Raw genomic sequence first — 25352 nt, 5'->3', positions numbered from 1 at the left:
ATGCATGTGAAAGGTAAAGTCCTAAGAAAAAGCTCCAAGAAAATTACCTTCGTAAGTGTCAGAGTATCTCAGTGTTGCTTTAACTGAGTTCATTAGTTCCTAAGCAGTTTCAGGTTCAAACTACAGGTCAAAATTGTGTTTCTATTTTCTGCACACACCTTTTTCTTTCATTTTTCAAGAGAGTTAATAAATGTCATCCTATTCATGCCTGGAATACTAGGTGTAATCTCTTACGGTTTAGAATCAGTGTATTTGTCTTGTGTTGAAAGTTTAGGGGACTGTCAGGATTTGAATTGAAAGGTATATAATCAAATCTGACTCCTATACTCTAAATGTATATCTTGCAATTTGTAGATGAATAATGGAAAGAAAATAAAAAAGAAAACACCTCCAGCCTTGGGTACATGATTCTGGTTGACTTTTTGTTATCCAGATTCCACTTGACCATCAGAGTGACCACTTGACCACCAGAGGGTGCTCATCATTCTTCACAATGGTTATATCAACACTTGCTTCTTAAGATATCTCTCCACGTGAGATTGATGGGATGACACAGCACGTGGTGTGCACATGACAATCATTCAGAGATATGGGAGTGTATTAGATGTCTCCCCTTGAGTCAACAACACACTCAGATATCCCAGTCTTTTCCATATTGTGCCTATGTTTGGACTTCTCAGTCACATCACCATCCTAACCATATTCTAGTAGTTTTTCAGTGTCTCTGCTTTTGTAGTATTTCCCCACTTATTCATATCTAAGATTTAATCACCAAGACATATTGAAGACATCTTTTTTTTTTGTATGTTTGTTTTGATAGTGTAAGGAAATGTAGAAACATTTGTTCTTGGGAGATAATGTCAGAAGTAGATCTGTATGGTTTTCTACAAATGGACTCTTCTTTCAAATCTAACTCATTTATTACATGGAGCATCAGGAGGTACAAAAATAAAATTCTAATAGTTGTTGAAAAAGTGATGCCATTTCAAAGTTGAGATAATTTGCTTTAGCTCTAGCATGAAATATGAGAAGGGATTACTGTTGATTTGAGTGAATCAGGTCACAAAACTGTACTTAATTTGCTTTATACCTGTTAGGACTGTATACATATTTTACTAAGATGTAATAACAGAGTCTATGCCCTAAAAGGGCAGTGAAATGAAGGACATGTGAGTTGCAAAGTCAGGTAAGATTGAATTTGAATATCTGGAGCAGCACTGCTTGGCTATGTGAAATCAGTCAGGTTAATTAACCTTTCTAAATTTTACATACGTAAAATGAAAAAATTGTTCTAGTCCAGTAGCATTGAAATGTGTATATAGAGTAAATACTTAAATATGTTACATACAGAAAATGGCACTTGGTAGGGTGTTACTATATCTGATATAATTACTGCAGTTATGAGTTTCTTATTTGTTTACATGTATTTGATATGTCTTTGACCATTTAATATATGTGAGTGTATACAGACAGTTTTACATGGTACCAAAATACATATATAGATGTAATAAGAATCTAAAAATAAAAATTTTGTATATAACTTCCAAAAGGTGGTTAATTATAAACATTTGCTTTATAAATGAATTTGAAATATATCAATTAATTACTAATTTCAATTTAAAATTAACTTGAAATCAGCAGCCATAACCATTAGGTAACTGAGTTATCCAAGTAATGCAAATATTGTTATAAGGTATTTTGATGGCATTCAATGAAAGGATGCAATGTACTCAGCATGGTAAATGAAGAAGTCAGAAAAAACATAGCACATTGTAATACCTTGGAAGGCTTAGAAGTAAATTTGCTTGATCAAAGAAGGATTTTCTGCTTTTAAGTGCTGATCACAATTTTAAATGGTTTTACATGAGGGGAGAAACTACTTCATCAACCAGATTAGGTGAATTGAGCCTAGAGATTAATGGAGTGACAAATGTTTCAGTCAGAGTTATTTTATATAAATTATATTCCCAATTCAGGCACTTAATTCAGCATAATCTATGACAAGTAACTCAACTGTGATGATCCTGAATTTCCTCAGCTATTTTGTAGAGAAGATGGACTTACTGGCAAAACACATGACTTAAAATTATTTAAAGAATACACTAGTACTGCAACAGTTCTGAATAAAGTTTCTTATTTTTCTGTGATTATAAACCCCACATGCATGTATTCCTTGCCACTCCTATTTTGCTTTCAGTTCAGTTCAGTTCAGTTGCTCAGTTGTGACACCATGGACTGCAGCACTCCAGGCTTCCCTGCCCATCACCAAAACCCAGAGTATGCTCAAGCTCATGTCCATTGAGTCGGTGATGCAATCCAACCATCTCATCCTCTGTCGTCCCCTTCTCCTTCTGACTCCAGTCTTTCCCAGCAGCAGGGTCTTTTCCAGTGAGTCAGTTCTTCACATCATGTGGCCAAAATATTGGAGCTTCAACTTCAGCATCAGTCTTCCAATGAATATTCAGGACTGATTTCCTTTAGGATTGACTGGTTTGATCTCCTTGCAGTCCAAGGGACTCTCAAGAATCTTCTCCAACACCACAGTTCAAATGCATCAATTCTTCCATGCTCAACTTTCTTTATGGTCCAGTTCTCACATTCATACATGACTACTGGTAAAACCATAGCTTTGACTAGATGGACCTTTGTTGGCAAAGCAATGTCTCTGCTTTTTAGTATGCTGTCTAGGTTAGTCACAGCTTTTCTTCCAAGGAGCAAGCGTCTTTTAATTTCACGGCTTCAGTCATTATCTGCAGTGATTTTGGATCCCAAGAAAAAGATGTCTGTCACTGTTTTCATCATTTTCTCATCTATTTGCCATGAAGTGATGGGACCAGAGGCCATAATCTTTGTTTTTAGAACGCTGAGTTTTAAGCTAGCTTTTCACTCTCCTCTTTCACCTTCATCAAGAGGCTCTTTAGTTCCTCTTCAGTTTCTGCCATTAGGGTGGTGTCATCTGTGTATCTGAGATTACTGATATTCCTCACAGCGATCTTGATTCTAACTTGGGCTTCATCCAGCCTAGCATTTTGAATAATGTACTCTTTATATAAGCTAAATAAGCAGGGTGACAATATACAGCCTTGTCATGCTACTTTCCCAATTTGTAACCAGTCTGTTGTTTCATGTCTGCTTCTAACTGTTGTTTCTTGACCTGCATACAGATTGAGTATTGAGTTGTGGGCTGGTTTTGCTTTAAAACCAGTTGAGCCCAAAGCTCAACTCAAATGTGTCTCTCAAACGGACACCTACTAACAGATTAAGTACTGAAAATTACTGTCTTGAAGTCATCATATACATGTCCATGGTTAGTTACATCACTCTTGAGAAAAATAATTTCTGAATTAGAATGGGATCTTAGTGACGTGCACTGGTGAGCAGAAGGTTGGTGGAGAGGTAAGAACATGCTTAGTTCTTTATGTTTTTATCCATGTCCAGATAAATAGGCCAATTTCCTTGGTTAAACACCTGCTATAAACAGAAAAATTTGGCCAAAACAGTATGGATGAGGCTGGACAAAGTTTGCCCATTGCTAGGCTAGATTTATATCCAGATTTATTTAACTAAGAATCTTGAAAGCCAGCTTTAATTGTGTGGCTACTGAGAATAGAAACATATTTAGCTTGTCCCAGTTTTGCTTCCCAAGGTGCCTTAGAGTCTATAATGAAAACACACAGCTGGTATTAATACAGTCTGTGCAAGGATGACCTTGCTGATTCTAACATGCTTAATTTTTGCTGTGCCACAGCCCTGTTATGCTTCAGTTTGTGTCATCATTCTGGATTTTTAAAAGCTAACTATGCACTTATTTTTTTCTATTTAAGGAAATATCTACAAAGAGCCAAGTTCGACATCAGTAAAACTATATCCTTAGACTAAGTAAAAAGCAATCACTAGTCTGATATACCTGAATCTAACTGGTTATTGATTGTTTCTTGTCTTACTGGCTTCTGCCTCCCTGTTCCTAATACACTGACAAAAGAGCCTGGGAACATCTGACAAAGCCAGTCAAAAAGGCAATCTTAAACTGGAACTCTATGCTGATTTCAGTAGGCACAGCTGAAAGAAAAGTCACACAATTAAATAAAAACACTGGAACAATGATATACCGAATCAAAACAGAAAGTCTGAGTGACAATATTCATATCACAAAAAAGGGTAACATGAATTGGTTGATTACTACCATGCTGACAATGTATCTAATACACAATTGATATTTGAGCAATATTTATAAATTGTCATTTTCTCAAAATCTAGGATAAGTTAAGGAGAGACATCATAAAACCACAAGCTAAGAGAAAATAAAGGATGTAAATTTGGTCAGGAAATCAGATGCCAGATTCTAGTAACATATATAGAGATTTTAGAGAAAAACTTTGTGTTCCAAGAATTTTACACCCTGCCAAGTTGTCATTCATTTTGTGAAGGCAACAGAAAGACATTCTTTGCTCTGTATGGGCTAAATTTTCCTAATGCTGCTTCTAGTGCGATAGACTAAACACATGCTGGATCTGTCCGTTTCTTACCAAAAACAAGAAAATGACAGAAACATTGTTTTAAATATAAGCTAATGAATGCTTGCTGCTGCTGCTGCTGCTGCTAAGTCGGTTCAGTGTCCGACTCTGTGCGACCCCATAGATGACAGCCCACCAGGCTTCCTAGTCTCTGGGATTCTCCAGGCAAGAACACTGGAGTGGGTAGCAGCTATCAAATCCATGAAAGAGAATTTATACACATCAGATCATGAGCTTAGACTACAACTTTCTTGGTTTCCTTTAACTGTCTTTGTCTTCCTGTATAGCCCCATCCTTTCTGGGGGAGTTAAGAATTTGGATTAGCAAGCCACTTGCCTAAGTTTGCATCCAAGTTCTGCTGTTTCCTAATGGTGTGAGTTGGAAATTTCCCTGTGCCTGTTCCCTCATCTGTAGAACAAGAGTAATTATAGCCCCTACCTCCTGTGCTAACTATTGGGATGTGTGTGTGCTCAGCTGTGTCCACCTCTGTGGACTCTTGGACTGCAGCCCGCCAGGCTCCTCTGTCCATGGAATTCTCCAGGCAAGAATACTGGCATGGGTTGCTACGACCTCCTCCAGGGGATGTTTCCAACCCAGGGATTGAACTTGCATCTTTTGCATCTCCTGCATTGGCAGACAGATTCTTTACCACTGCACAACTATAGTATAGGCAAAATACTTAGTCATTCCTGGTTTATAAAAAGTGCTATGTAAGTATTGCTGCTGCTGCTGCTAAGTCGCTTCAGTTGGGTCCGACTCTGTGCGACCCCGTCCACAGCCCACCAGGCTCCTTCGTCCATGGGATTTTCCAGGCAAGAATACTGGAGTGGGGTGCCATTGCCTTCTCCGATGTATTAGCTACTATTTATTTTTACATTGGAGGCTAAATAGTCTTAAATTTTCCAGCAAAATATAAAGAAGACTTTCTGTTTTAAATTATTGTCATTGGGGGCAATTATATAGTCACTTCAAAGATAATGTTTTCTATTCAAATTATTCTATCACCTTAGAGTTTAGTGTCAAAAAATGAAGTTTTTCAGGCACACAAATATGCTTTAATTTTTAGAAGACTCTTAATCATTGAATATATATGTATGTATATGTCTATTATACATATATGAATATATATATATATATATATTCCAAATAATCTATTTATCTTCCTGTTAGTTTTGGTAGTTTGAGTCTCTCAAACAATTGGTTCATTTCATCTATATTATAACATTTATGGGCATAGTTTTATTCACACTATTCCTTTATTAACTTTTATTACCCTTTTTGGCTCATTTATTATCTTAATAACCCACGGGATCAGTACTAGTGTTCAGTCTTTCATTTCTGATAGTGGTTATTTGTGTCTTGTTTTTTCTTGGTTATTCTAGCTGAAGATTTATCACTTTCACTGGTCTTTTCAACAAAACCAGATTTTATTTCCATTTCTTCTTTTAATTAGGCCCTCGTTAAAACATTTAGATATGATAATATATTTTATTTCTAAATTTGTATATGTTATTCTTAATCCATTTTGTTATTTTCAATACTTCCTTACATTCTTATTTTATCTTCATCTTTTATTTCTTTAAATATTTGAGGCATCACCAACTCAATGGACTTGAGTTTGAGTAAACTCCAGGAGTTGGTGATGGACAGGGAGGCCTGGCATGCTGCAGTCCATGGGGTCACAAAGAGTCCGACACGACTGAGCGACTGAACTGAACTGAGTTATTATAAAATCTAATGTCCTTTGCTTATCTAAATCTATTAGTCATTTGTCTTTTTCACTTTGGATTTGTTCTTATTTCTATAAAAATACCTTGCCTGTTTAAATATGCTATTCAACATAAGTTTAAATATGGTTTTCTTTTTCTTTTTATCTTTGTATGCCAAAAACAGGGAGTATAAATTGATTATAACTGGTAAATAGAGGTCACAACTCAGATATTTTACTCTTTTCTAGTGTCCTTGAATTAATCTGGGATTAATTTATAGCTGTCTAAAAGCTTAGTTTCCAGGTTATTTTGCTGACAATAGGCCTTTGTTTTCAGTCCAACCCCTTGATTTCATTTATGCTTACTCCTCACTCAGTTCATAATTATTTTTGTCCCTGGAGAGTCTCCTTATATCTTGAAAATTTTAAAAATATATTTAAAAACACTTGTGTAGGGTACCTCAAAAAATCTTCTCTTCTACATTTTCATAAGCAAAATTGCTTTTTAAAAATGTAAATTTCAGAAAATAAAGTTAAAAATTATTTTAGTAGAATGAGAAACTAAACAAATAGTATACAATAGAATAGATATAAAAATTATAAAGATGACATGTTTACTAGATTCATGTCATATGTATTCTGTTATCTATACACAGCAAGTTGTTAAGATATTGATGATAGATTTTATTATAATTGCAAGTCACACTTGGGTATTATAAAAAGTGGAATTATTTTAGGTAAACATGAATATTATTTTATTGCTAGTATAACTCAAAATGGGACTTGAGCTCTAACTTTTCCTTTATTACTATTGTTCTTACAGTATCCTTTTTCTCCCCATATTTGAGGACAAGCTCAATAAGACCGTTCACATTAGAAGCCAAAAGTTTAATGGGTTCTACTATGTACCAGAAACTATTCTCGATTTCAGGAGCACAAAACTAATACGATGTGAGTCCTGTCTTACAGAAATAAAGTATGTTGGCCCTCGGGTGGATGTTGAATGTGTAGCACTGGTATTGCTGATGGTAATAAAGGTGGCGGTAAATATGCAATGCACATTAACGCAAAGCAAACTTTAAAAGACACGGAAAGAACACTATGAGCATTCGAAAGAGTAAAATACTATATACATATATCTAAACAGGAATAGATATGATAGTGGGGTGCAGGGTATGACTTAGAGCTGTCCCTTGAAAGATAATTAGTACATACAGCCATAATAGAAGTAGGTTTCAGACAGAGGCTAAGACATTCACAAGAATTTTATGTATAAGCACTGGCAATGTATGGATAAGAGTGAAAACTTCAAAAATTAATAATGCACTATGTACTGGTACTATTATGTATTATTAAGGGATAAATGCAGATTATCTTAAAATATTAATAAATAACATGAAACATACATACAGTCATAGAAACTGTGCATGTATTAAAATATAGACAGTGACTTGCGTTTAGTAGGTACCAAGTAATTATTGATTAAAATAATGAATAAATAAATATATTCTAAAAGACTATGTGTCCCTATTATCTTGAGCCTTAAAAACTTTTAATGCAGGAGCTGGTGTATATTCATTTTGTATCCCTAGCAACTAATATTATCCCTAACCACAAGGGTCTGTCAATAAATATTTGTTGAAAGTTGTTAAGTGGATTAAGCCTGCCTTGGTGTTAGACTAAGTACAGAAGCAACTGTTTAGCTAATGAAACATAAAATATTCCCTAATTAGGTCTTATGCAAATAAACCTATAAATTATTTGTAAATATTGCTGAAGAATATACTCCCACTCTGTGCCAGAATTTTACTGCCTTTTAAAAGAACACAATATTTTTTGCATAAGACATTTTAAAATATTTAATCTTGATGAGTTGACATGAGACATTTCCGTGGTGAGCTCCTGGGAAAGTGGGTAGATAACAGCTCTCTGTAGGAGAGTGTGGAAACTCCTTATGTCTTCTTATTCCTCTAATCTTATTACATTTAAAATTTTTCTTGTCTCTATGGTTTTATACATGTGAATTGACTTTACAATGCTTGGTTATAACTGCTCAGCCTTGCCATAATTACTTTATTAGTTTAGCTGTACCACTGGGAAGATCATTTCCCATTGTGGTTATACAAATTTGTTTTACAAGCCTATATAACTAGAGTTTAAATCATGCTGCTGTGGGTAAAAATAATAATAAATATTTTGTCATGGATTCCTTCAGGGATCAGCTGAAATGATGAGTCAGTGTGCCCAAGGAAATAAGAGAAAGTTTGTTCTTCAAAAATTTGTTTTATATGAAATCCTTAAATGTGTCAAAGGTTTACCTGTTTATATGAGATAAAAACAGAGAAGCATGGCCAAAATCTTTGAAGTGATTGATACCTTAACAGTATGTAAAAATAATGTGTTTGAGAGCTCTAGATGGAGAAAGTAATAGTATCTAATGAATAAAATTTGGAAAATTTATGGTACTTTTATTCAACAGCAACAAATATTTTTGGTTAGAAGTACAATGCATTAAAAAATTGAATGCCAGAATTTGTATGAGATTTATACTCATGGGAGAGAAGAGATTTTTGTACTGAAGACCCACACAAAGAGCAAAACTTGAATTAAAGCTCTGGACTTTCCCAATTCATGTGCCTGTGACTTCAGAAATTTTTAATTAAATAAATGACTTCATTAAAGACAGGCAAAAGTCAGAAAGAAATTAGAATTATGAAATACTGGGGGTGGGGAAGACAGTAGGCAGAGGGGAGGTGACTGGTGGTAGTGATGATGTGAATCAAAAAGCTAATGAAGAAAAAAACATTCCAGGAGGAAATTTATTAATAACAAAGAAAAAATTCATACATATAATCTTTCACAGTTACAAGGAAATAAAAGATAATTAGACCAATAAATTGGAAGAAAAAGAGTTTTGTTTTAAAAGAAGAAATTTAAGGCAACTAAATAAATAGTAAGTTTGAGAAGATAACAACAAAAATATTATGAAAGTCACCTGAGCAATCTGCAACCAATACAATGCACACAATTAGAAATGTACTCTCATGAGTATAATACCAAGTTAAAGTGAAAAAAAAAATAAAACCACAAACATGCAAGATCAAACACCCATTTTCCACTACTGCATAACTAATTACCACAAACACTGCTGTTGCTAAGTCGCTTCAGTCGTGTCCGACTCTGTGCGACCCCATAGACGGCAGTCCACCAGGCTCCCCATTCCTGGGATTCTCCAGGCAAGAATACTGGAGTGGGTTGCCATTTCCTTCTCCAATGCATGAAAGTGAAAAGTGAAAGTAAAGTCGCTCAGTCGTGTCCAACTCTTAGCGACCCCATGGACTGCAGCCCACCAGGCTCCTCCGTCCATGGGATTTTCCAGGCAAGAGTACTGGAGTGGGGTGCCATCGCCTTCTCTGAATTACCACAAACACAGTGGCTTAAAAGACTACAAAAGAAGTTTCTGTGTCTGCGGGTCAGTAGTCCAGGCAGTATTAACTGAGTGTTCTGCTCAGGATCTTGCCAGACTGCAGTCAAGGTTTAGGTAGGGCTGTGGTTCTCATATAGCTGCGGGCAGAATTTAATTCCTTGCATTGTAACACAGAGATCCTACTTTCTTGCTGGCTATTGACCAGAAGTACTCTCAACTCTGAATGGCTGCCCTCTCACAACTTGACTCTTCATTCAAAGCGAGCAAGAGAATCACTCTTTACCCCTTATGAAGGAGTCTAACATAACTTAATGTTACATGTTTGTTGTTGGATTTCTCTTTGGCTGCACAAGTTACTAGTTGGCTTTAAAACTGAGTAACCGTGAATGTTAGTATCTTGGTATGGCCAGTTTTAGCATGGAGGTATAATATTGACCATCATCATATGGAAGTTACGGGGGTAGATTACAATTAATGTCAGTAAAGGGTACATCTTTCTGTTTTGCACTCTAGCAGCTTACTTCTGTGCTCTGTTGAACTGTGTCCCCAAGTCTGGCACTTCCATTATTAAATTCCACCATAAAATAAATACCTAATCCTATATATGGTTCTGCAAATAGTGTGCACTTGACTTTGGGGGATGTGGCTGAGAAGTGGAACAACTTTCTGCTCCTTAGTGGACTTTCATTCCAACCACCATCAACTGCAGTAGTGCTCACGCCTCATTCCTAACTCTTGTTGATTCTTCAGGACTTACAAACTTTTTTCTTGCTAGTATGTGCAGACATTTGAGATTGATTGTCCTTTGATTAACTAAATTAATTATGATTGCCTTATCAGTGTTCTCATAAATTAGAGATTGAGGCTTCAGCTGTCTGTTATGTCTTATTCTTGTTGCCTTCTGTAGTTTTTGAGGGTAGGGAAAAATCCAAAATTCTTTGGCATCTCTTTTGTTCTACTGTTTTCTTCAGAAACATCAAGTTTATAGCATATGTTTCCTTTCATGATTTGTCATCACTTTCATTTTGCAATTTGTGGTGAGCAGAATTCTAAAATCATCTCCAAGGTTCCCACCCCTTGGTATACATGCCCTTCATAATCTTCTCCTCAAGGGTAGGCATCTATGAATATGGCTCCATATGAATATGATGGAGTCACTTCCACACTCCCACACATACTACCTCCAGTAAGCACTGTAGTTCCCTCTCTTAAACATGAATAGACAAGCTTTGACAAATAACCTTAGTAATTATAAATCATTCCATAATAAAAGATGTAACATAAGGAACAGAAGAAGTCATGTATCAGTTTTTGAAATTATCTTCAGAGAGAAGTCTATGGAATCTATACAGCTCAAAGGTAGAAGAATCTATAAAAAATAAGAGTATATGAAAATTTTAAAAAATCAACTGCAAAAGTAAAATATTCAGTAAGAAGAATTGTAAGTCTAGCATATTCTTAGGAGAAACTGCCAAAATTGTTAAAAATGAGTGCCTCAGGAGTAGAGAACCCTCCACAGCAACACTCAATGCCAAAAGGCAATGAAGCAATTACTACAAAGTTCTGCCAAGAAGAAATATGACCCTAGAATTCTGAAGTCAGTCATGTGTTCTTGCAAATATAATGGGATGAAACACCCATGAGCTTTACTTTAAAAATCTTAGTGAATGATGAGAGCCAGTAGAGCTAGACAGGTATTAAAATAAGGGATCAAATGATGTGAAGACTTAGTAAAAAGAATGATGCTGATAACTAACTCTATAAGTATGGAAATAAAATAGAACCAAATTTGCTTAAGTCATAATTAAGGGGAGAATGACCTTTGAAAGCGCTGCAACATAAGCTTAATAACATTACCAAATAGACCAATTCATATGAAAATTAGAGTTAAAAAATATTTGTCTTCTATCAAATAAATATTTGAAGAGACACTACTTAGAACTGCATCCTGGAAAAAAATAATCCCAAACACTTTTTATCATTATCTTATTTTCTGTTGCTTTTGTTTGGGCTTGTTTTAAAATTAATTTATTTTAATTGGAGGCCTGGACTGCAAGGAGATCCAACCAGTCCATTCTAAAGGAAATCAGCCCTGGGTGTTCTTTGGAAGGAATGATGCTAAAGCTGAAACTCCAGTACTTTGGCCACCTCATGTGAAGAGTTGACTCATTGCAAAAGACTCTGTTGCTAGGAGGGATTGGGGGCAGGAGGAAAAGGGGACAACAGAGGATGAGATGGCTAGATGGCATCACTGACTTGACGGACGTGAGTTTGAGTGAACTCCGGGAGATGGTGATGGACAGGGAGGCCTGGTGTGCTGCGATTCATGGGGTCGCAAAGAGTCAGACACGACTGAGCAACTGAACTGAACTGAATTACTTTACAATATTGTGGTTATTTTTGCCATACATCGACATGAATTAGCCATGGGTGTACACGTGTCCCACCGTCCTGAATCCCCCTCCCCTCTTCCTCCTCACCTCATCTCTCTGGGTTGTCCCAGAGCACCAGCTTTGAGTGCCCTGCTTCATACATCAAACTTGCACTGGTCGTCTGTTTTACATATGATAATATACATGCTTCAATGCTATTCTCTTATAGCATCCCACCCTCGCCTTCTCCCACATAGTCCAAAAGTCTGTCGTTTACATCTGTGTCTCTTTTGCTGTATTGCATATAGGGTCGTCTTTACCGTCTTTCTGAATTCCACATATATGCATTAATATACTGTATTGGTATTTCTGGCTTACTTCACTCTGTATAATAGGCTTCAGTTTAAAATTTAAATCTCTCAGGATGAAATATTTAAATAAGTCTAATTACCCCATAATTTTACTCATGGTTCATTTTATCCCATTAAATTAACTATTCTAAAAATAAAAATAGTATAATGTGATACAGAGTGCCACTTGCATATAAGTTGTTGTTACCAGTTTATCATTCTACTTATTTATACGTATCTATGCATGTTGTGTTTGGAGAAGGCAATGGCACCCCACTCCAGTACTCTTGCCTGGAAAATCCCATGGACAGAGGAGCCTGGTAAGCTGCAGTCCGTGGGGTCACTAAGAGTCGGACACGACTGAGCGACTTCACTTTCACTTTCCACTTTCATGCATTGGAGGAGGAAATGGCAACCCACTCCAGTGTTCTTGCCTGGAGAATCCCAGGGACGGCGGGGCCTGGTGGGCTGCCATCTTGGGTCACACAGAGTCGGACACGACTGAAGCAACTTAGCAGCAGCAGCATGCATGTTGTGTTAGTATTAGTTACTCAGTTGTGTCCTTCTCTATGGGACCCCATGGACTGTAGCCCGCCAGGCTCCTCTGTCTATGGAATTCACCAGACAAGAATCCTGGAGTGTGTTGCCATTTCCTTCTCCAGCAGATCTTCCCAGACCATGAGTCAAACCCATGTCTCCTGCACTGGCAGGCAGATTCTTTACCATGGAGTCATGTGGAAAGCCTAGTAATAACCCTAGACTTTGGATAAAAGAGAAATATATTCCAAAACTCTTTTAAGAAAATTTGCTTTCTCTCTCTGTCCTTCAAAGATGTAAATCTTATGTTTTCAAAATATAAATAACCCAAGAGATAACTAAAACACTGACGATTATTGCCTAAAACTTAAAAAAAAAAAAAAGAAGAAGAAGAAAAGAGGCTTTCTAATATGCAGACTGCTACAGAAGCTCCCTTGTCCAAATCTAGTTCACAGCCTCCATAAGACTACTCATCAAGTACAAATACAAATCTCTTAAAAATCTTCTTTACAAACATTAATAAAAAAGTTTTAGCCATTTGAGCAGGTATCTTAACTTGTTCCCTCTGCCAGAAACACAGCTTGGATTCAATTTTTACTTACAAACTGGTGAGCTTGGTATTGTTGCACTTGTTTCATGATGAAAATTTTGGGGTGAAAATCACAAGGTGTCTATGTCTATATGTTTATGAACATCTGTGGATATATATTATAGATATGTGATATTATTCTATCTTCCAATAGTATTTTCAAAATTAATTTGTAAAGAGGTCTATTTACTTTGTTTATTGTATTTTGGTACAGTCTACTCACTCCATGCAATGGATCACTTTTTGCTGAATGCTCTCCCTTACCCAGTCTTCTGACCTCTCACCCCAAACTTGAATTAATACCCTCTCTTACTGTGTGGTGTACTTCAGTTGATATTGCCTGTATCAAAATATACACCAGCTGTATTTTTCATGTTTCTCTTCTCAGTTAGATATTGAAGGCCCAGAGAAATTAGATCTCATTTATTAACTTCTATGACCCTACATGTAGCAGTGAGGTTGGTGATGTCATCAATAAGACCTTGAATGGATTGATAACATAGCTTGTCCTCCATTCTTTTAACCAGGGTTACTGACATGAACTGCAGCATGCCAGGTTTCCCTGTTCTTCACTATTTCCTGGAGTTTGCTCAAGCTCATGTCCATTGAGTCAGTGATGCCATCCAATCATCTCATCCTGTGTCACCCTCTTTATCACCACCTGCAGTGACTTTGGAGCCCAATAAAATAAAATGTGTCACTGTTTTCAGTTTTTCCCCATCTATTTGCCATGAAGTGATGGGAATGGGTGCTATGATCTTTGCTTTCTGAATGTTGGGTTTTAAGCCAGTTTTTTCACTTTCCTCTTTCATCTTTATCAAGAGGCTCTCAGTTCCTCTTCATTTTCTGCCATTAAAGTGGTGTCATCTGCATATGTAAGTTGGTTGATATTTCTCTGAGAAATCTTGATTTCAACTTGAGTAGAGTAATACCCATTAATTTTTCTCTTTGATAATGAAGAAAAAAACTATCTTGCTTTATAATTTTTAACATAGAATTGAACTTTTGTCAAAAATCAGAAAAGAATGATAGAAATCATAAAATAATGTGACATGGTGGAAGAATACTAGGTGGGAGTGAATGAAAGTAAGTATTTTATTTTCTAAAAACCAAATACTGAGATACAGATCTTCTATATATCAACTTTGCTGTGTACAATTCTTTGTAAACCCATGTCATATAATTTCCTTTTTACTGATGAGAAATTTGATGTTCATAATTTAGATAATCTAGATATATTATAATTTGTGGATTGGGAATTAATAGCTTTATCCACAATACCTGATGTAAAAGTTATTTCTTCAGTAAAATCGTTGGGAAGATAAATTATAAAAGAAGATACACTTGAGGCTTTGACTTTAAAAATTGGGAATTTTTTAAAAACTATATGGAAGTGTCATGGTGACCTCAACTACTTTAAAGAGCTATTGAATAATGGCTTGCATCTCAGTGTGTTAATCATGCAATTGTGTCTGACTCTTTGCGATTGCATGGACTATAGCCCACCAGGCTATAGCCCTCCAGGCAAGAATTCTGGACTGGGTAGCCATTCCCTTCTCCAGGGGATCTTCCTGACCCAGGGATCAAACCTAGGTCACCTGCATGACAGCCATACTCTTCAGTGTCTGAGCTACCAGGGAAACCTGAGTAATGGCTTAAGGAACTATTAAATTGCATTGAAATAATTAGAAACCACTAGATTATAATAGCCTTACTGAATATTCATTGGAAGGACTGATGTTGAAGCTGAAACTCCAATAGTTTGGCTACCTGATGTGAAGAACTGATTCACTTGAAAAGACCCTGATGCTGGGAAAGATTGCAGGCAGAAGGAGAAGGGGAAAACAAGGGATGAGATGGTTGGATGGCATCACTGACTCAATGGACATGAGTTTGAGTAAACTCTGGGAGCTGACAGGGAGGCCTGGCATGCTGCAGTCCATGGGGTCACAAAGAGTCAGATATGACTAAGCAACTGAACTAACTGTAGTATAATATTTTTTATTGTTAAGAATATGACTTTACAAATTGGTAAAAACATGATTTATAACTGTATAAAGGAAGTTTCTGTCTGTGTAGGCCCCACAACCTTACCTATAAAATGAGACACCCATCAAGTACTATCAAAAATGTCTTTCTATATAGTTTTACTATTTTCAAAATATGTTTAATGGTCTAAAATTGAAGTCTAGAGAGCTAAGTACAGAAAATACTTTATTATATATATATTTTTTTGAAATCTTTTTTTTTATTTTATTTAATTTTTAAACTTTACATAATTGTATTAGTTTTGCCAAATATCAAAATGAATCCACCACAGGTATACATGTGTTCCCCATCCTGAACCCTCATCCCTCCTCCCTCCCCATACCATCCCTCTGGGTCGTCCCAGTGCACTAGCCCCAAGCATCCAGTATCGTGCATCGAACCTGGACTGGCATCTCGTTTCATACATGATATTTTACATGTTCCAATGTCATTCTCCCAAATCTTCCCACCCTCTCCCTCTCCCACAGAGTCCATAAGACTGTTCTATACATCACTGTCTCTTTTGCTGTCTCGTTCACAGGGTTATTGTTACCATCTTTCTAAATTCCATATATATGCATTAGTATACTGTATTGGTGTTTTTCCTTCTGGCTTACTTCACTCTGTATAACAGGCTCCAGTTTCATCCACCTCATTAGAACTGACTCAAATGTATTCTTTTTAATGGCTGAGTAATACTCCATTGTGTATATGTACCACAGCTTTCTTATCCATTCATCTGCTGATGGGCATCTAGGTTGCTTCCATGTCCTGGCTATTATAAACAGTGCTGCGATGAACACTGGGGTACACGTGTCTCTTTCCCTTCTGGTTTCCTCAGTGTGTATGCCTAGCAGTGGGATTGCTGGATCATAAGGCAGTTCTATTTCCAGTTTTGTAAGGAATCTCCACACTGTTCTCCATAGTGGCTGTACCAGTTTGCATTCCCACCAACAGTGTAAGAGGGTTCCCTTTTCTCCACACCCTCTCCAGCATTTATTATTTGTAGACTTTTGGATCACAGCCATTCTGACTGGTGTGAAATGGTACTCATAGTGGTTTTGATTTGCATTTCCCTGATAATGAGTGATGTTGAGCATCTTTTCACGTGTTTGTTAGCCATCTGTATGTCTTCTTTGGAGAAATGTCTATTTAGTTCTTTGGCCCATTTTTTGATTGGGTCATTTAATTTTCTGGAGTTGAGCTGTAGGAGTTGCTTGCATATTTTTGAGATTAGTTGTTTGTCAGGTGCTTCATTTGCTATTATTTTCTTCCATTCTGAAGGCTGCCTTTTCACCTTGCTAATAGTTTCCTTTGATGTGCAGAAGCTTTTAAGGTTAATTATGTCCCATTTATTTATTTTTGCTTTTATTTCCAATATTCTGGGAGGTGGGTCATAGAGGATCCTGCTGTGATGTATGTCAGAGAGTGTTTTGCCTATGTTCTCCTCTAAGAGTTTTATAGTTTCTGGTCTTACATTTAGATCTTTAATCCATTTTGAGTTTATTTTTGTGTATGGTGTTAGAAAGTGTTCTAGTTTCATTCTTTTACAAGTGGTTGACCAGATTTCCCAGCACCACTTGTTAAAGAGATTGTCTTTAATCCATTGTATATTCTTGCCTCCTTTGTCAAAGATAAGGTGTCCATATGTGCGTGGATTTATCTCTGGGCTTTCTATTTTGTTCCATTGATCAATATTTCTGTCTTTGTGCCAGTACCATACTGTCTTGATGACTGTGGCTTTGTAGTAGAGCCTGAAGTCAGGTAGGTTGATTCCTCCAGTTCCATTCTTCTTTCTCAGGATCGCTTTGGCTATTTGAGGTTTTTTGTATTTCCATACAAATTGTGAAATTATTTGTTCTAGCTCTGTGAAGAATACTGTTGGTAGCTTGATAGGGATTGCATTGAATGTATAAATTGCTTTGGGTAGTATACTCATTTTCACTATATTGATTCTTCCTATTCTTACTATTTTCAAAATATGTTTAATGGCCTAAAATTGAAGTTTAGAGAGCTAAGTACAGAAAATACTTTATTATATTTTTAAAAAGATCTCTCTTAAGTCTTGGCATAAGAACTTGTTTCTTGGAATTTCTGAAGTCTAGCTTGATGGACATTATTCTTATATTAGTTTTCCTCTTGGTGGCAATCTTCTGAAGGTTTCCAGGCAGATGTGTGGTTACTGCTATAGACTGAATGTTTGCATCGTCCTTAAATTCACATGTTGAGATCTTAATCCCCAGAGGTGGTGATATTTGTAGGTACTTTATGAGAAGACTAGTCTGAGTAATATATGCCTCACTGGGGTAATCCCAGTAAGGCTGAACCTACCTAAAGAGGCTGCAGAACGCCCCAACTCCTTCCTCCATGTGAGGATGCAATGAGTCTGGAACCAGGTAGAAGACCCCCAGATAACTATGCTGGCATCCTGATCTTAGACATCAAGACTCTGGAATTTGAGAAATAAATTTCTATTATTTATAAGCTATTGAGTCTGGGGTGTTTTGTTGTAGCGGCCCAAAGGGACCCAGACAAGTATCTTCATTTTTAACAAATATCCAGAAAGTAGAGTAGTGGTCACATTGGTACAAACATCTTAGGCAGTAGAATCTTAGTATTACTAGGTGATGTCCAATTACCTGGCCTTGTGAGATCTTAATATGCTGATACATCTTCACTTTTGAAATACTCAACCAAATGAATTTTCATAGGTATAAACATAGATACTCACAAATTTGTGCTAAATCTGTCTGCCCATCACTCACAAATGTAACAGATGGTAAGTGATACTACTTTGTATGAAGGCAGTAAGATTTTAAAACTTTGAAAATTTTAACCTGTTAACAAGCATTGTTTTCGATAAAATTATGATAGCTCTCATTTTTTTCATCGAATTGCCTTAGGGAAAAAGGAGTTAATGGGTCATTTAAAACACAATGTTTTTTGTTTTTTTTTTAATCTCTGGTTATATTTTAAAAATATGTGTTTTAGGAATGGTAAATGGAATTGTTTCCTTAATTTCTCTTTCTGTTTTCTCATTAGTGTATAGGAATGCTCTTCCTATACAAAGGGATGCAAGAGCATTCCTATACACTAATAATGAGAAAACAGAAAGAGAAATTAAGGAAACAATTACATTCACCATTGCAACGGAAAGAATAAAATACTTAGGAATATATCTACCTAAAGAAACTAAAGACCTATATATAGAAAACTATAAAATACTGGTGAAAGAAATCAAAGAGGACACTAATAGATGGAGAAATATACCATGTTCATGGATTGGAAGAATCAATATAGTGAAAATGAGTATACTACCCAAAGCAATTTATACATTCAATGCAATCCCTATCAAGCTACCAACAGTATTCTTCACAGAGCTAGAACAAATAATTTCACAATTTGTATGGAAATACAAAAAACCTCAAATAGCCAAAGCGATCCTGAGAAAGAAGAATGGAACTGGAGGAATCAACCTACCTGACTTCAGGCTCTACTACAAAGCCACAGTTATCAAGACAGTATGGTACTGGCACAAAGACAGAAATATTGATCAATGGAACAAAATAGAAAGCCCAGAGATAAATCCACGCACATATGGACACCTTATCTTTGACAAAGGAGGCAAGAATATACAATGGATTAAAGACAATCTCTTTAACAAGTGGTGCTGGGAAATCTGGTCAACCACTTGTAAAAGAATGAAACTAGAACACTTTCTAACATCATACACAAAAATAAACTCAAAATGGATTAAAGATCTAAATGTAAGACCAGAAACTATAAAACTCTTAGAGGAGAACATAGGCAAAACACTCTCTGACATACATCACAGCAGGATCCTCTATGACCCACCTCCCAGAATATTGGAAATAAAAGCAAAAATAAACAAATGGGACCTAATTAAACTTAAAAGCTTCTGCACAACAAAGGAAACCATTAGCAAGGTGAAAAGGCAGCCTTCAGAATGGAAGAAAATAATAGCAAATGAAGCAACTGACAAACAACTAATCTCAAAAATATACAAGCAACTCCTACAGCTCAACTCCAGAAAATTAAATGACCCAATCAAAAAATGGGCCAAAGAACTAAATAGACATTTCTCCAAAGAAGACATACAGATGGCTAACAAACACGTGAAAAGATGCTCAACATCACTCATTATCAGGGAAATGCAAATCAAAACCACTATGAGTACCATTTCACACCAGTCAGAATGGCTGCGATCCAAAAGTCTACAAATAATAAATGCTGGAGAGGGTGTGGAGAAAAGGGAACCCTCTTACACTGTTGGTGGGAATGCAAACTGGTACAGCCACTATGGAGAACAGTGTGGAGATTCCTTACAAAACTGGAAATAGAACTGCCTTATGATCCAGCAATCCCACTGCTAGGCATACACACTGAGGAAACCAGAAGGGAAAGAGACACGTGTACCCCAGTGTTCATCGCAGCACTGTTTATAATAGCCAGGACATGGAAGCAACCTAGATGCCCATCAGCAGATGAATGGATAAGAAAGCTGTGGTACATATACACAATGGAGTATTACTCAGCCATTAAAAAGAATACACTTGAGTCAGTTCTAATGAGGTGGATGAAACTGGAGCCTATTATACAGAGTGAAGTAAGCCAGAAAGAAAAACATCAATACAGTATACTCACGCATATATATGGAATTTAGAAAGATGGTAACAGTAACCCTGTATGCGAGACAGCAAAAGAGACACTAATGTATAGAACAGTCTTATGGACTCTGTGGGAGAGGGAGAGGGTGGGAAGATTTGGGAGAATGACATTGAAACATGTATAATATCATATATGAAACTAGTCGCCAGTCCAGGTTCGATGCACGATACTGGATGCTTGGGGCTGGTGCACTGGGACGACCCAGAGGGATGGTATGGGGAGGGAGGAGGGAGGAGGGTTCAGGATGGGGAACACATGTATACCTGTGGCAGATTCATTTCAATATTTGGCAAAACCATTACAATATTGTAAATTTTAAAAATAAAATAAAATTAAAAAAATAAAAATATGTGTTTTATTCTATAGAATACAAATTATAATTTTAACATAAATTAATATTTTAAAGTCATAAAATGATTGCTTTATGAATATCAAAGCACACAGTCTCTGCCTATACCAACCAGCACACTTCCCCTCTGGGATACAGAAATTTGTTTATTTAGAAACAAAGATCAGAACAATGATGGCTGTGGCAATGAAAATTCTTATGTGATATGCCTAGAATAATCAGAGAGCTATACTGCCATACAATCTCTCCTGGCCTTATGGGATTAAATAGACAGCAAGAAATTTATAATGCAGAAGATATCGGATGAAGATTCATTGCCTAAATTCTGAACCTCAGCCAAATACATTGGTGTGAAAAATTAAGATCCTACTGTACAGCACAGGGAACTATATTCAATATCCTGGAATAAGTCATAATGGAAAATAATATAAAAATGAATGTATAACTGAGTCACTTTGCTGTACAGCAGAGATTCATACAACATTGTAAATCAACTAGACTTCAATTTGAAAATACATTTTAAAAGTTTAAAAAAAGTGCGATAAAATAAAAAGGAGTTTGAAAGACTCTGGGAGTAAGTTATCCTAGATATCAAGTGTTAGCAAGAGATAAGCCTATATGAACCACACATAGAACATAGAAAAATAGCCTCACCCAGCACAGAGCTACCCATCAGTCACCCTGGGGAATAATTCTTGCTTATTTCTTAATATGGAATAATCAAGAATTGACATCAGCAAGCACTCTGGTCAACGTGATTATTCAATGTGTGTACAGAATGTGCTCAGTAAACTTCATGTATCTCTTCTCCAGAGTGTGGATTTCATTATTCCCAAATCCTTTCAGAGCTTTAATGAAATTTTAAGTCAAAGAGATCCTGTTGGCTCTTTAACAGATAGATAACTCAGGTTTATGACATCTACCTGAGTGGTACCCACAGTAGGCAAATAAGAAAAGTAGTTCCGTTCAGAGCATAGTAACTGGGGCTGAAATCTGACTGTTACTCATACCTCATTATTGCAAGGTATTTTTCCTTTGTGTGGGTTTCTTTTTTGTTAGAGAAAGAATGGATCTGTATGTGGTCAATTCACTTCTCAACAATTCTTCCTCTAGTGACAGCCTGAAGTGATTTCACATTAAGGGAAGATGAGTTTTGCTGCTCTTCATAAATTGCTAATGAGCTTTTTTGAACAATCATAGCCCTAACCTGATTCACAAAAGAAACTTCTCAGATTTGCCATTAACATGTCTATAACAATAAAGGGAGAGAAAAATACCAAGTAAGTTGATGCCACTTGCTGAGAACTATTTTCCTCCCTTCATTTCAACCCATTAGATTATTTCTCCCTGTGACACTGCCAAGTAGCCTGGATTCAGTTTGACAGTTAAGCTTTCAGATGTCTCTACCGGTAGCCTGTCTCACTTTGCAAAGAGAAGAGGGCTTCAAGGCTGTGCCACAAGAAGGATGTCAGGAGAACCAGATTTTATTTCAGCTCTGCCACTCACCAGCTTATGAGATGCTGGGTGACTTTCCCCTTTGTTCTGAGCTAGTTTCTCATCTGCCAAATATATAAAATGGACTTGTTTCCAAAAAGCTCCAAAGTCCCTTTTCTAATTAAGATAGAATGATGCTAATAAATGTATAGCTTTTGAAACTCTATAAATGAATTTTTTTCAAGGATTTCTCCCTGGGCAGTTTCTTGCTGCTACTTTCATTTCACTTCAAACAACCCAACAACTCATGAGATGTTGCATTAAATTGGAGTGTGTGTGTGTGTGTGTGTGTGTGTGTGTGTGTACTAAGTCACTTTGTGTCCAACTCTTTGCAACCCCATGGACCATAGCCCACCAGGCTCCTTTGTCCATGGGATTCTCCAGACAAGAATATTAGAGTGGGTTATGTGCCCTCCTCCAGAGGATCTTCCCAACCCAGAGTCTAAACCTGCATCTCTTAAGTCTCCTGCATTGGCTGGCGAATTCTTTACCATTAGTGCCACCTGCAAAGCTCCTGGTGGAATGAACAGAAACAGATGTGAGAAAAATATCAACAGTTCCTCCTTAGCTCATCTCACCTTTTATCTTTCCTTATCTCATTTCACCTTTCATATAGACAAATAAAGAAGTCAACTTGAACTTACACCACTCTTCCTGGAAATTTCCTTAGCCAGATCCACAAGCCCCTTAGGCATACTTTCCATCTTTCACATGACTGTAGGGGGCAGTTTCACTAATCTTTCTGTCAGCACATAATTTTAAAGTCTCTCTCTCTCTCTCTCTCTCTTTTTTTTTTTTTTTTTGGTCACAGGATGCAGCATGTGGGATCTTAATTCCCAACCAAGGATTGGATCCATAACCCAGCATTGGAAGTGTGAACAGGGATATTTTTCTGTAGCTCCTACTAGCAAGCTCCTCAGAGTTCTTCAGGTCTTTACCTCTTTCCTGATCCTAATGCCAGTGCTTTGTATTTTGAAGCATCCCTCTGCTAGGTGCAAATTTCTGTTTTTTATCTTCTTCTTTATCTTCTTCCAAACCCAGATCTCCCACATTGCAGGCCAACTCTTTACCAGCCAAGCCACAAAGGAAGCCCAAGAATACTGGAGTGGTTAGCCTATCCCTTCTCCACCGAATCTTCCCTACCCAGGAATTGAACCAGGGTCTCCTGCATTGCAGGGGGATTCTTTACCAATAGAGCTATTAGAGAAGTCCATGATGAATAATATCTCATTTCAAATTGGATTTTATTCTAGTGATTCAAGATTTTAACATTTTTGAATCAATATGATTTATCCTGTATTAACAGTGACAATGTCCTTTGATATATTCAGAAAAAAAGTATTTGGAAACTCACAATAAAAACTTCACTGCAGTAATGAAGGTGGGAACTTACATAACATGACAAAGAACACTAAATAAAAACCTACAGCTCATTTTATACATAAGTTAAGAATTAGTCGCTCAGTCGTGCCCGACTCTTTGCAACCCCATGGACTGCAGCCTACCAGGCTCCACTGTCTATGAGATTTTCCAGGCAAGGATACTGGAGTGGGTTGCCATTTCCTTCTCCAGGGGATCTTCCAAACCCAGGGTTTGAACCCGGGTCTCCTCCACTGCAGCAAATTCTTTGCTGACTGAGTTACAAGGGAAGCCCAATTTTATACATAGGCTAATTATTAAAAGTATTTCTTTTGATGTGCAAATGTAATAGTATCTTTGCTCTCACAATTTCCATTCACTATTTTAGAAGGCATCCTAACAAGTATAATAGTAAAACAAAAAAATAAAGAACATAAAATTGTATCAGTTCAGTTCAGTTGCTCAGTCATGTCCGACTCTTTGCGACCCCATGAATCGCAGCATGCCAGGCCTCCCTGTCCATCAACAACTCCCAGAGTTCACCCAGACTCACGTCCATCGAGTCAGTGATGCCATCCAGCCATCTCATCCTCTGTTGTCCTCTTCTCATCCTGCCCCCAACCCTCCCAGCATCAGAGTCTTTTCCAATGAGTCAACTCTTCACATGAGGTGGCCAAAGTACTGGAGTTTCAGCTTTAGCATCATTCCTTCCAAAGAAATCCCAGGGCTGATCTCCTTCAGAATGAACTGGTTGGATCTCCTTGCAGTCCAAGGGACTCTCAAGAGTCTTCTCCAACACCACAGTTCAAAAGCATCAATTCTTTGGCGCTCAGACTTCTTCAAAGTCCAACACTCACGTCCATACATGACCACAGGAAAAACCACAGCCTTGACTAGACAGACCTTTGTTGGCAAAGTAATGTCTCTGCTTTTGAATATGCTATCTAGATTGGTCATAACTTTCCTTCCAAGGAGTAAGCGTCTTTTAATTTCATGGCTGCAGTCACCATCCGCAGTGATTTTGGAGCCCAGAAAAATAAAGTCTGATGCTGTTTCCACTGTTTCCTCATCTATTTCCCATGAAGTGATGGGACCAGATGCCATGATCTAAGTTTTCTGAATGTTGAGCTTTAAGCCAACTTTTTCACTCTCCACTTTCACTTTCATCAAGAGACTTTTTAGTTCCTCTTCACTTTCTGCCATAAGTGTGGTGTCATCTGCATGTCTGAGGTTATTGATATTTCTCCCAGCAATCTTGATTGCAGCTTGTGTTTCTTCCACTCCAGCGTTTCTCATGATGTACTCTGCATATAAGTTATGTAAGCAGGGTGACAATATACAGCCTTGACGTACTCCTTTTCCTATTTGGAACCAGTCTGTTGTTCCATGTCCAGTTCTAACTGTTGCTTCCTGACCTGCATACAGATTTCTCAAGAGGCAGGTCAGGTGGGCATCTCTTTCAGAGTTTTCCACAGTTTATTGTGATCCACACAGTCAAAGGCTTTGGCATAGTCAATAAAGCAAAAATAGATGTTTTTCTGGAACTCTTGCTTTTTTGATGATCCAGCGGATGTTGGCAATTTGATATCTGGTTCCTCTGCCTTTTCTAAAACCAGCTTGAACATCAGGAAGTTCACGGTTCACATATTGCTGAAGCCGGGCTTGGAGAATTTTGAGCATTACTTTACTAGCGTGTGAGATGAGTGCAATTGTGTGGTAGTTTCAGCATTCTTTGACATTGCCTTTCTTTGGGGTTGGAATGAAAACTGACCTTTTCCAGTCCTGTGGCCACTGCTGAGTTTTCCAAATTTGCTGGCATATTGAGTGCATCACTTTCACAGCATCATCTTTCAAGATTTGAAATAGCTCAACAGGAATTCCATCACCTCCACTAGCTTTGTTCATAGTGATGCTTTCTAAGGCCCAGTTGACTTCA

This window comes from Bos javanicus, chromosome 11 (genome assembly GCF_032452875.1).
Source record: "Bos javanicus breed banteng chromosome 11, ARS-OSU_banteng_1.0, whole genome shotgun sequence".
NCBI classification, from domain to species: Eukaryota; Metazoa; Chordata; class Mammalia; order Artiodactyla; family Bovidae; genus Bos; species Bos javanicus.
Note: the sequence above shows the minus strand (reverse complement) of the source record.